The sequence below is a fragment of the Thermobia domestica genome, chromosome 1 (assembly GCF_964235325.1).
Source record: "Thermobia domestica chromosome 1, izTheDome1.hap1.1, whole genome shotgun sequence".
NCBI lineage: Eukaryota > Metazoa > Arthropoda > Insecta > Zygentoma > Lepismatidae > Thermobia > Thermobia domestica.
This window is the reverse complement of record NC_137454.1, coordinates 228075422-228089450: the sequence shown is the minus strand read 5'-3', so window position 1 is coordinate 228089450 and position 14029 is coordinate 228075422. Positions and strand designations below refer to the sequence as shown.

General features: G+C 32.7%; 1 protein-coding gene across 2 annotated transcripts in view; it reads right to left on the bottom strand.

Annotated features, from left to right (window-relative positions):
• Positions 1–10363: 10363 nt before the first annotated feature.
• LOC145667138 (phospholipase B1, membrane-associated-like) overlaps positions 10364–14029 on the bottom strand; it is a 165267-nt gene continuing 161601 nt past the window's right edge. For both annotated transcript variants that reach the window (XM_081734880.1, XM_081734884.1), the window contains exon 9: positions 10364–10789. The gene's annotated coding sequence lies outside the window, so the exon portion shown is untranslated. The remainder of the gene's footprint in view (positions 10790–14029) is intronic.

Here is a 14029-nt window from a genome sequence, read left to right as displayed (position 1 = left end):
CTTATTGTTTTTGTTCTATGTAGATCAATATAGAAATCAGAAGTTGTATGGAGTTCTGTTACTTCCGGTTTTAATAGAGAGTTAAGGATGGAGATAAAACGTATTCTTGGGACATTAATCGATTGCAGAAAACGCTATCTATTACTGTTTTTGCTCTATAGGGATCAACATTAAACCCGATTATGTTAGATTTCCCATTTCTGGTTTGATTACCACCACGATACGAACTCGATTCCTAACTGTTGACCCCCTAAATTCTGCCCTAAATTGATGGTAATCCATCAAGTACGCTAGTTTTTGAGATTTTTTGCCTTCTGGATGGACGGACACACGTAAAAGCAGAGTAAAAATATGAAGAAGCTTTTTCTTTGGGGAGGAGGGGTTGGTAGACCAAACTCCTTTTAAAATTAATTGGCTCTTGAAACATATCCAACATACAATTTGCTTTACTCATATAACTTTTCCTAAAACAATTTGGAATAGTGTAATACAAGAATATATCTATGAGGTGAATGTAGCCTGTACCTGAAATGTGATACGCACTCCAAATCAATTGACCAACAGAATACTTCGTAGTTCTTTAAACGCAATCTAGATTATATTTTTCCAAAACTGAACGACATACGTATTGCATTCCATCGGAATTGTGGGGAATAATCTTGAGAAAATTCGTAGGAAAATACACTTTTTTCCAGTCTCTTCCGTTCATGCTGTATCCTTTTGCTCATTAGCAGCTATCATCTTCGTCAATAATGACTTCATCATATGTTGACCTGCTCTTAGATCAATATTACTAAGTTGACTCTTAATGGTATGTGTTGTTACTTTCTGTCCAAGTGCTTTAGCAAATTGGTTTTATGTCAGTGGGTATGGCGTTCCTGTTTCTGATCGAAAAATCTTTTCAAAGAAATATCCTGGGATCATGTTTATGTCCTTCTACTCACATTTAGCTCTCGTTTGTTCATTACTACCAATTTCTTTCTATTACTTTCTTGTATCACAAGTATTTGTATTATTTATAAAATAAACTTCTATTGTACACATTTACGGACTTTTTAAAAATAATTTATTTATTTATTTGTTGGACAGTTCTTACATTTTTGACTAAACATATGATACGTATATTATGTGATCTTTTAAGTCAGCGTAAGAACAAACAAATGTTTATTACTTTAATGTAAGAACTTTGCCATTGAATACTTCTACGTTAAAAATTAGAGTAAAGTATAATTGCTAATGTTGCTATATTAAAAAATCTCACCTTGCATCTAGGATTGTTGTTCATATTCAGAATTTAGCTTTCATTATGAACACGGCCCCTTTGTAGCCAGGGACTCGTGGCGTTGAGGTGGGGGTTAGAATCACTAGAAAACCATTAACATTGTCCTAGTTCTGTAACTGAAGAAATACTACCAAGTATTTTGTACTTGCACACTTGTAAATTAAACACTAAATGCTTCAATCACTTCCTAATAACTTACGTTTCTTGAAATGTGATTAGTATCCACTCTATTGTCCTCACCTTAAGATTCAAACGAATGCACAACATGCATAATTGCAAAATTATGTATGTAGTCGAACATAAGCAATTATTTGTTTTAACGGTATATTCATATAGTACTCGACAGCATGGCAATATTATGTTATTCAGTAAAATTATATAAATTTTAGTAAAACTGTATATATATGTTGTATTAAATTGTATAACAAATTACCGGGAAGACACAAAGATATTCATGATAATACAGATATTTCAAAATGCTTTGTTGCAATAATTGTTAGAAAAAAAAATTGAGAGTTACCTTACTGATAATATGTTAAATTAACTATAACAACTGAAATACTTAACTGGGAAACAGCCCGACACTGTAAGATATGAACGGGTAAATAAAATATCAATATCAATAAGCATAGTTAGGGAAATTTTCTCTGATCGTAGCAAACGTTTTCGGGCTAATAATATCGAAACTACTAAATATATGAGAGTGTTGGAATCGTCCTTGCAGTTCATTGATCATTTAGTCACACAATTCTTTAGCATCTGCTGTCATATTTACTTCAGAGTTATGTTTAGATCTTTTCCTTGAGGGAGCAGAACATTCATCTTCATAAACTAGAAATCTTCCGCTGTTCTCTCTTATTTCAGAAACGGTTAACTCAAAATGTTTCAGTGCTTTACATATGGTTTATATAAAATGAGTTTGTATAAGATCTGCGTTCTGTTATACAAAACATTAACACGTTTCATAGACTGATAGAAAAATATTAGAATAAACAAAAATTTTGGGTTGCCCAGTAAACTTTTTAAAGCAAACAACTCTCTTATTGTTACAGGATCCCAACTATCTTTTTCTTCAATTTTCTCGAAACATTCCGATAAATGTAATTTGTTTTCATGAACATTACTTTCAACCCGAGACTGAAATCTCCATCTTGTTGAAACTTTGGGAACCCACTTATTGCAGACTGATTGCAACAAATCATTTTGCTTACACAATGAAGAGAAAAAAGTTGTGAATCCAGTAATATTTGCGAAGAAATCAAATTCAGCTGTGCGCGTAAAAATGAATGTACTTGGCGCACATGAGAAAGAATTTTGCATCAGAGTCTGTATATCCCCTTGGTTACCACTTATCACCGGGGCGCCATTATATGCTTGAGCTATGAGCTTTTTTCAACACTGAAAGGTTCAAGACTCTTTCCAGAACTTCACTAACGCCATAAACTGTTCGATTGTGGATATTTTTAAAAGAAAGGAATTTTTCAATACGTTTGTTCTCCTTAATATATCGCAAAATAATAGCAAAGTGACTTTTGCATGTAATGTCTGTTGTATCATCAGCCTGCACAGAAACCAAGTGGCAGTGCGAATATCTTTGAACAGTTCTTGAATGTAAATCTGATATATATACTCTAATAGTTCAAATTTGTATAATATGTGACCTATATTTACAAACAGAACTATAAGTGATCATGTAACACATTGTCAAGATTACCGAGAAGAGACAACAAATCTGCGAAATTGCCATGGTTAGCTGATACTTGTTTTTCATTGTGAGCCCTCAGTGCTAACTCATGAGTTCCACAAAGTTTGAGATTTTTCCATGCAATCAATGTGTGCAGCAATGTTAACAGTTCCAAATATTTTGTATTTACAGACATTTTGTAAGTTTCCACTTTTTTTTTTTTTTTTTTTTTTTTTTTTTTTTTAAATATTTTCACTTAAATGTTTCAGATCCTTACTCCCCACCGTTGTCCACAGTACTTCCTCACCAAACACTCTGTGGAAACGACATGGACTTTGCTTCTCTTAACTCACTGTTAACCATGACTTTTTACTGAACCATGTATTACAGAAAATTTTCGTTTTTCCATCAAGTTGAGAAAATATGAAATTATTTGAAAATGAGTTTTAATAAACACTCTTTTGTGTTCATTTTAAAATCATACTCTTTTGTCCACCAAACTATTCAGAATTACGCAATAATTCACACATAGCTATGTAACACTTGTTACTATTAGGAGTGAACCTGTTCTTCCTGGCTCAAACATGGTGAAGATAAGCGTACTGAGAAATGGGGAAGAAATGTGGCTCGATGCTGTAACAGTCACTGCTGTTGGATTCGCAGAGAGACACTGATTACATACTTTCTCTATGTCGAGAGCAGCAGTGAAAACCAGGTCAGCAGATGCTGTCCCCGCTGCTTCTACGAACCAAACTTGTTAGTTAATCAGTGCGAGTCGTGTCATGTTCGAACTGTCTGCTTTACAGAGGCAGCCCTTGAAAGAAGCCACATTGGTTAAAAAAATAATGTTTTATCACTTCAAATTAAGAGAAGAAAATTTATCTAATGTATTATTTCTTGTATAAACTTTGCAATAATAATTACAAAAAATAATAATATAAACACAAAATAAAATGACATACGTTTCACAAAATTGTTGGTGGAGCTCTTCGTCGCTGGCCTTTACCAAAGATTCGCCCGTATGGAGAGCAAATTTCAGTATAGTAGAAAAGGTGAAGAACATGTATGGAGAGATTGTATACTATTGCTAGAAGCGTATTCAGGATTATTGTTTGGAAATCAGAGGTGAATGAGTAATGCTTGAGATATATATACATAAAGGATTTTATATGGTGGTATGCAGCTGCGATTGAAGTTATATCCTCATGCACAACTTACAACTGCACAGTACGTATGTAAGATTTACAAACATCCAATGTACAAATCTGCCGTCCTAAGCGAAAAGACCTTAACTCTACATTTGTCGAAAATCGAGATATTGGTATGGGAATGTTCTAAGTACACTTCTACATCTATCTAAAGTGAAATTGACGTGATTTGACTAATAGGTAGGGGGTAATGACGTCATGAGTGTTTACCTTATGTTCAAAACTGTAACTGAAAGTAAGCAAAAAGACCTTACGTGGCAATTCATAAGCAAAAATATTTAACTGTATTACCACACAAATTTTAGATCGTCAAAATGTATTTAATAAATTTTTACTGAAATACAACAAATTTGAACGTACAGCCTAAGCCAAAACGCGTTTTGCTTATTTTCTTGAAAGTATGTGAAATGGAGTTAAGGCCTTTTCGCTTAACACGGCAGAAATTTGGAAATAGTATCTTGATTTTAAGCCCCTGTTTTTCATTGTTATTATTTGTATTCTTTCCGTTGTTTATTTTCTTTTCTTCTTCTTTTTTTTTTCAAGATAACTGAGTCTCTTACGCATTTGTCTGCTTTGTAAATTGTACAAGATAATTTCTTTTCTTTCTTTTTTTTTTTAGGTAAGTGACGTAATTTCCAAATAAAGAGATATCCAAATAAGATATTTATTGACTGACGCCATAGGATGAATATTTAATATTTAAGAAACAGACATCTTACCTTAACATTCACGTATCAAACTATAATACATACAGTTTCAAGACGTCTCTGATCCCTTCTTCAGTGTGTAGGTTTTTATAAATTTATTTGATTTTATTTGAGTTTAGCGTTCCTTTCAGCAGCGAGGCGTGGACCTATAGCTGAACGTGTTATCCGAACCGCATGAACTTCAGTCGGAAATCGAATCTGGGTCTCCCGTCATCGATGTATGGTATTCTGCTATGCTATTAAACTTCTTACGTGATTTGTGGTAAACATAATTTTTTAAAATTTTATTTATGGACAAAATTTAGGAGTGCACCGCAAATCTAAAAGGTGTGCTAACCTCTTTCTAAGTGAACATGAATTTCTGTTCAGTTATCTAAGCTTTTAGGTAGATAATTCCGTTCATTAACTTTTTCATTCGAAATTAGCAACCAATGTGTATTTTCAGCAACTAATTTTAGTAGCTTTCGCATATTCTACTTTCGTCTACGTAACTGTCATTCAGAGAATGTGTGAAGAAACACCAAGGTACTCGGCGGGAAGAAATACTTTGTCTAACCCGTATTGCGCTCCTTTCTTACCTTAAAGATATGTTAATCCGGATGTGTAATATTTGCACACAAGACAAACATATGTAAGTATTTTTTCTAACAGGTAAAGGTATATCAATAACAGTGAATTATTAAATTTATTTGTGTACTGAATTGGATTCACGCATTTGCATTGTTCTTTACTTTATTCCCATATACACACTGAGGACTCATATATGAGGTATGGAAGCGAACCAAAACAATATTCTTTTATTAATAACGCTGAATATTGTTTCTAGTTTAAAGTTTAATAGTTGCGTTTTCTCAGTTTATTGATAGTTGTAGAGAAACAAAATATTTTTAGCACATTGCGTTATTTTTGTTACTCAATAGCACGCAATAGACGTCCCTTTTGTGATGGTGGCTGACTGAGCTTCACTGTTGCAAAAACGTAGATGAAAAATGTGTTCAAATTCCGGTACTAGAAATCCTTACGATAAATGGTTTCACCTCCACTTCAGGCACGTAGCTAGAATTTCGTAAAGGGGGGAGAGGGATCCGTGACATGAAATACTGTAGTCATCACACCAGGGGCTCGATCATTTTAAACTATTTTACTGGCAACATACATTGGTTCGTTTAGACAGGATTTCGTAATGCGCGCGGGGGGAGGGGGGCGTGACATGAAATACTGCTGTTATCACCAGGAGCTCGATCAATCCAAACTACTTTACTGGCAACATATATTGGTTTATTAGGACAATAAAATGAGGATATTTTTAAGTTTGTATTATAAAGTATTTTAATAACAAACTATGAAGAAATCTCGAGTAAAAGAATATTTAAAAAAAAAAAAAAAAAAGTATTGAAACAGATTTTACAGTATTTACGTTTCTTCCTTTGTTCATTCAAATATAACAATTTTCTTTTCATTATGACCTCAACTATTATAAAAAGTACATATCCACTATTATAAAAAGTACATATCCAATAATGTCTTGTAAAATATTTCACAATGTTCCTTTTTCTGTTGAATAAAATGTTCATAGAAATTTCTTTTCGCATAACTTTTTTTATTTTCATTATTCCGTCAACTACTGTCTGTTCCAAATGACAGGTTAAAGGGACAGTAGAAAACTGATTCTGAAATAATATGTTTGATACTGCAGAGAATCGATGACGAAAAATTATGATTAAAATGTCCACCCTGTTACAGAATGGCACTATGCTTTCGAAAGCTTGAAATTTCCCTGATTAGTAGCAGAAATTCTGCGAATTCTGTAACGTTTCTAGAAATTTCAAATTCCCTGACTTTTCCAGGATATCCCGCTCATTGTCCACCATGTATTGCAAGTGCTACAAATCTCCTTATAAGAAAGAGTAACCAAAATCTTGCTGTAGCTTTTCATTTTTAACGCTGATTCTTCTTTTTCTCGTTTCGATTTGTTTCATCCTTCCTTATTTTTTTACTTCCTAAGGTTACTGGGAAGCACATGATAGATTATCCCAGGTAACTTGAAAGCGTGGAATGATATTATTTAGGTTTTACATGTATTTGAGTAGTGGGATTTTACCAGTGGGAAAAACATCTTCATGACGCCATGAGTTCAGCAGTGAAGCAGAATGTAATGCCGAGGAAAGGACCAGACAAATTTAAAAACCGTTTGTATTACAATTTAATACAGAGATGTTAAGGTAAGATATCTTTGTCTTTTAAATATTAAATAAGTAGATATTTAATTGTAAAGGAAATATAAACTTGTTGAATGGTGGAAGAACAACATTGGATAGAGTTTGATATATGGCTCATTCATATGTAAATTATAAAATACACATTTTACGTAAATTATGAAATACACATATACATTCTTAATAAATAAGAATTACATATACATATACATAAATAAGAATTACATACACATATACATTCTTAATAACTGCCATTTAAGGAGCAGTTCAGAATGCTTGTCTTCTAGGTGCTGCTCTCACGTCGGAAGCACTCACTAACGTGCTATTGAACAAAATATCTAATTTAGAATTATTCTTGTCTCGACTTTCCTCAATTTTAGCCCATTCATCCTTTTTTTATTTTACGGGCATCTTTATCAATCCCTCACTTAACCTATTTTTTTACGATGCTTTCCATCTTGGCATGAGAGTTCTTTGCTGGAAAATTATGATACTGTCCTGAAAACTGGCCTTGAATCAATTCTAAACTGCTCCTTAAATGACTCCTCTTAGATGCAAGCATGTTTACCTGTTGGCTTGGGCGGTCTTGGTATTCGACGAGCTGTGGATATGGCGATTCCTACATTCTTAGCGTCATACCACGGATCTCTGCGTTTAATCAAAGCTCTTCTTCCACAGGGTTATTGTTTGAACCCAGATGGTTCAGTTCAGGAAGGCTCTAATAAATGGGCAAGCTTAGTAGATACAAACCTTCCAGAAATTAGCAAAAACTGTTATCAGTCATCTTGGTGTACACCAGTTGCATCCCAATTACATAATCATTTGCTACAATCTGTTGTTGTTTCGGAATGATAAAGCCAGGCTCTTTGCTGCCTCATCTCCCGAAGTGGGTGCATGGTTGATGGCGATAACTTCTCCGCCTTTAGGTCTTCATTTGTTAAATGAAAGCTTTCGAAATGCTGTTGCCTTACGTTTAGGTTTACCTGTTTGTGAGCATCATCGCTGTTCAGCTTGTGTAGATGAGGTTAACCAACGTGGCCTGCATGGCCTTTCATGCATGAAGAGCACTGTTAGATTCTCCCGACACACCTCCGTTAATTATATAATACTACGAGCACTTAACACAGCTGGAATTCCTTCAAAACGGAAAACTTCTGGTTGTTGTCGTCCGGATGGAAAGCGACCGGATGGGATGACACTGGCTCCATGGATGAGAGGTAAATGTTTATTATGGGACTTTACATGCGCTGTTACATACGCTCATTCAAGTCTCCCTCTAACTGTAATGAACGCTGGAGCTGTTGTTAATCGCAGAGAAGCTGAAAAGAAGAAGAAGAAGAAGAAATCTCGAAAATTTTCTTTTCATTCCAATTCTTATTGAAACCAGTGGTGCTTGGGGTGCTAGAAGTCTTGAATTCATTAGGGAGGTAAGAAAACGCATTTCTTGTGTTTCCGGCGAAGTTCGCTCCACATCGTTTCTATCCAACGTGGTAACGTCTCGTCTGTCCTTGGCACTTTACCACTGTATGAGGAAAGGAACTAAATGAGGTGTTTGTACTCTAATAAGAATAGTTTTATATATATTAGTCCCTGGATAATAGTTTTACTTTTGACGTTATAATTATACATTTAAATTGTAATTTATATGAATGCTAACTCAGTGTAGTTATGTCATTTCCCTGTTAAATATTATTGAATATTATATATTAGTTTTAATTATATTTTAAAATCTTATTAATCTTATTTCTGTTGTTATGTATTTGTGTGTCACAAGAATATGTCTAGTATTTTATGTCAATGTAGCACACATAATTCTGATACATAATTGTACGAAACATTATTGTTTCAATTCTGTTTAATCATTGTTACTTCAACTATAAATATTCAAAATTAAAAATTGTAAATTGTATAAGTTTTTACATTGTTTACAAGTAATTGTTTACGTATCCATGATTTTATTGATATTGAGAGTACAAAAAAAATTTTTTTAGAGACAATGTTTCACGATTTAAGTGGAAAATGTGTTAAACTTTATTCGTTTCAAAGTTTATTATAGTATAGAGATAATCGCTTTTGCTATTGGCAAACTGATATTTAATTGATGCTAACTAAATATAAAAGAATATAGTTATGAGCAACGTTTTGATTTCACATACCAAATCCATAATTCATGAACTGAAGACATGCACGTTAGTCGTTGTGATGGGTACACCATATTGTGTTCTGCATTGGGTTCAAGGACTATTACCCCTTCTAAGTAAGAACATATTGTATTACTTTGCCAGGAAAACGGACAACTTTCTTCTGTTTGCTGATTTATACCTTCTAAACCAATGGACCAGTATCAACACAGTTCTTTTGATGTAGAGCAGATATAATATTTTGTTTTTAAGTTTCTGAAGATTAAACTTAAAATGGACTACTAGCAACAAGGTTGTTTGTAAATGAACAACAAGGAGGAAAGATAATCTGATGGTGACTTATTCGTCGATGTCTGAGGAAATTATAAGTGTTTTCCTCAGAAGATTCTTTAACCCACTTTCGGCCCCTGACAATCTAAAGCTAGCACTGTCATTGGCCTTCATTTGCCAATTACCATCTTCTCGTTTGAATTCTTAATCTGTTTGTTCCTGATGATGAAATACGATCATGTTCGAAAATTTGGATATTTAGATCTTAATGAAAAATGGAAAGCAATTGAGGTAAGTTTTTGTTGTAATATATAAAATGACCATTTCCAATTCGAATTTCATTCTATAAGGCAGCGATTCTCAACCTCTGGGTCGCAATCTGCTGTTGGGTCTTAAGGCAATGTTTGATGGATTGAAAAAATTCTTGTACCAGATGTACTTAATAGCTTAAGTTTTGGAGAGTGTAATTAAGGAATGAATGTCCTGAAATTTTGGACGAACAATTAACAACTTTTGTCACCCTTCAATATATGATTGAGTAAAATAAGGTGATTTCCTTAGATTTAGGTGTGGAAAGCAAATATAGGCAGGTGTTTGATGTGTTTTCAGAACTGTGATTTAAGTTAACCGTTATGAAGCACAACCTCCCTGCCTTACTAGGGAAGAAAATTCCATCAACATACATTCCTTGAGCATAAAAATATAGATGAATCTCAGACTGTAAAAGGTTGAGAAACAGTGCTGTAAGGCAATGAATATTGCAACAATTCATAATTTTTGAAATATTCTTCTAATGAAATGTGCTGAAAGAAATATATTTGAAGGGAAAGAAAAACTACAAACTTACTAGAAAAATAAAGACAAAAATCTGTATTTACATCAATATCACTATACAAAACACTTAATTTTCCATGCAATTCAATGCAACACAGAATAAATTAAAAACGTTCTTTAGAATAACAGTATGCTTCAGAAAGCATAATTATCTAAAGCTTTGTTTTTCATCTCAAACTATTGTAACTTCTATCCATTTGATTAAGCTTATCCTCCTATTCCACTTCATTGTTTCATTGTTGTTCCTTATTTTTACGAAAATGGCGTTCAATCGTATTTCCCTTCCATCTTTGGAATTGATTATTTGCTGTGAATCTCAATTCAGGGATCATCATAATGAGATAATTCCATAATGATGATGAGGAGACATATGAAATTTGTCTCTTTCCGTCAGTCTCATCATGTCGATATGTTTGTACACAACCTCTGACAATTCAGACAGTATAGCTGCAACAAGAAAGAAAAATAATAATTCTTAATTTTCAATTACAATTATATATAATTAGTGGAATAAAATTCGTATTGAATTTATTGTAAATACTCCTCGCGTAAGAGTTAAATAGGTCGATAGCACTTTATGAAACTAGATCCCAGCCCCCGCCAAGTGAACTTTGTGGTGGACAAACACCGTGGGTTTTCTCGTTATTCTCCCGTTTCCTCCCACTTTCTTCATTCCACCATTTCATTCATTACTCATCATCACCGTCTCCTTTAGCCTAACCGGCATAACCGTGGGACGTAAAACTCAAAGATTTCATTTCATTTTTCACTTTATGAAACTACTTACAGTTAGTATAAATCGAGAGTCTTAATTGCTATTATAGCCATATTCAATCGCTGAGAAATCTTTCATTAATCTTCTTGATTATTATAATAATCCCATTAACACATATGAACATTCCTTAGTATCATCAGAAATCACAATTATTCTTGTTGTCATCATTAACTTAATTATACATATTATGGATTTGCTTCAACATCGTCATTATCTTAGATCATCTTTAATTCCACTCTTCTATAGCATCTCGATTATCTATTCTGAACTCTTATTGTAATATTCTAAAGTTATAGTGAATCCTATTTTAACACCTACGTATCTTAGAAACCAACATCGAATCCTATTTTAACACCTTCGTATCTTTGTTAGAAATGAACAGCGAATCCTATTTTAACACCTCCGTATCCAAGGAACCAATATCGAATCCTATTTTAACACCTTCGTATCTTAGAAACCAATATCAAATCCTATTTTAACACCTTCGTATCTTAGAAATCAACTTCAAATCCTTTTTTAACACCTTCATATCTTAGAAACCAACAACAAATCCTATTTTAACACTTTCGTATCTTAGAAACCAACACCGAATCCTATTTTAACACCTTCGTATCTCAGGAACTAATATTGAGTCACCAAACAACTTCTTATCCTCATCTATAAATTCAGCTAATTGGCAATACACTCTAAGTAACTAATTGACAACCCTTCTTAATAATGTGCTAGTCTTCTCCTAACAACTAAACAAACTAATTGTAATAGCCCAAAACAAATGTTACAATTTTTGGTTAAATTGAATAGTTTATTGGATAATGAATAATTAGCAAACTGCGAAGCAAAGCTACCTTGTAACATAAAACTTAATGTAAATAACACTAATTCGATTGTGTTCTGAAGGTAAAAGAAGATTCAGATCTCATCAGATCTAGACGAAAGGACAAATTGAAAAACTAAGAAAAGCAAGTGAAAATTTTAAGCGGAGATCTTTCACTAATTTTCCAGACCTGATAGAAACGTTTATTGGGTGAAACTAGTTCCACTCGTCCTACGACACACCTATTTCACAGTTTATTTTGCAAAACTATGCTAAATTGCTTTGCATTTTTGGAACAAAGTAAAATTACCTATGAAATTACAATTCTCTAACTGTCAAGTAAGGAAAAATAGTTATTACTATCGTCTTGAAATACATAAACAATAAGATTTTTCTATAAAGAGTACATTGTATTCTGTAATGATTTCAACGGCTCTTCCTGCCATTTTTTTCGAAAAGAGATTAAATAGTAGTGGGAATTTAAATATAATATAACATGTCCGATACGGAACAATTCTTTCTTCTCTTTCAGCCCATATCACTAATAAACTCAATTGATATATGTACCCAGTTTTATTATTATTATTATTATATTGATCATTCTCAGATTCCCTTCGTAAGCCCTTGATCGTCTTCACTTTCTTTGTTTACCTCTTCAACATCTATAGAATAGTGATTTATTCCTACTCTAATAGAAGTGATATTCTTTCTTCTTTCCACCTCGTCTTACTTAGTGACTTTTTTCCCATCTTTATTTGCTGATATAATCGTACTGCTTCCTTGTTTCGTACGAACCTCAGTGTCCATTTCTTTGTATTTTCATGTTCTTTCTAATTCTTCTGTCCTCACATTTGCTTTTGTATAATTCTTCTCTTGCTCTTAGAAAATTTACTATTTAACTTTTTGTACATTTTTTTAACCTTCGTTGATATTACCCTGTTCATTGTCCTTCTTTTTCATCAATTCCGACAATAACTCTTCTTCCGTAATACGTGATTTCTCAGACCACAGTTCCTTAACCTGTTTTACCACACATATCAATTCTCTATTTCTTTAACTTTAAAAATGACGCGAAACGAAATTATTTTTTGTAAATATTTATATATGTCCGACTACTAATAAATAGAGCAGGCTTTCTCAGCTAACTAAGTGTATTTATAACATTGCATCCTAGAGCACTGCATCAAAGGAGGACAAGGAAAGATCTCGAAAAATAAAAATGTAAGTATCATGTCAAAGACCAAATTATTAGTATTATTAACTCTTTTACTGTAAACTTAAAATACCATTATGTATGCTTTTATAAATATTTATTTATTTGAGCAGAATGTACACTGAAATTAAACATGAAATAAGGAGCATAAACAGAAGCGAACTTGATTTCAATTCTTTTATAGATTTTACATGATTTTGTATACTTTGCAGAACTAGCAGCTTAATGTATTTGTTAAAACGTTGTGATTATGAAGTGTTAGGGAATACAGAAGACAATATTGCTTTAGACTACTTATAACTAAAGAATTATGAGTTTTTAAACATCTAAATCTTTCTTGAGCCTATATAAAAGATAAATCATGAGTCTATATAAAATACACCTCTTATATTTGGTTGACTCTTAAAGGTGTGACGTACAGGACTTTTTTAAAATTTAGTTCTCTGCTTTATATGATAAAATAGACATTCTTTCCACTTTTAACATGAAAGGTTCTAATTTTACTATTTTTATCTATAGATACGTATTAACACTATAACAAAATAAAAATTAACTTCTTTAAAATATAGTTTATATTATACTTCTAGTACTAACTATTATATTTACAACACAAGGGACATTAGAGTAATAGTGCAGAAGAAATATGTTAGCTGAATCACTATTCTTCAACTCCTTTTCATACCAACAAGAAAATAATATTTTTGATTATAAATCATAAACTATATTTTCAATGCGTTGTCCTTAACATTGGCTAACATTCTAAACTTATTTTCGTGAAAATATACTTTTCGTGGTCAGTGTTTCCCGACAACAGAATGAGAATAATTTACTTGTGTATTCTTTGGTATAGAATGTTTCACATTGTGCTTGTGAGTGTTTGTGTTT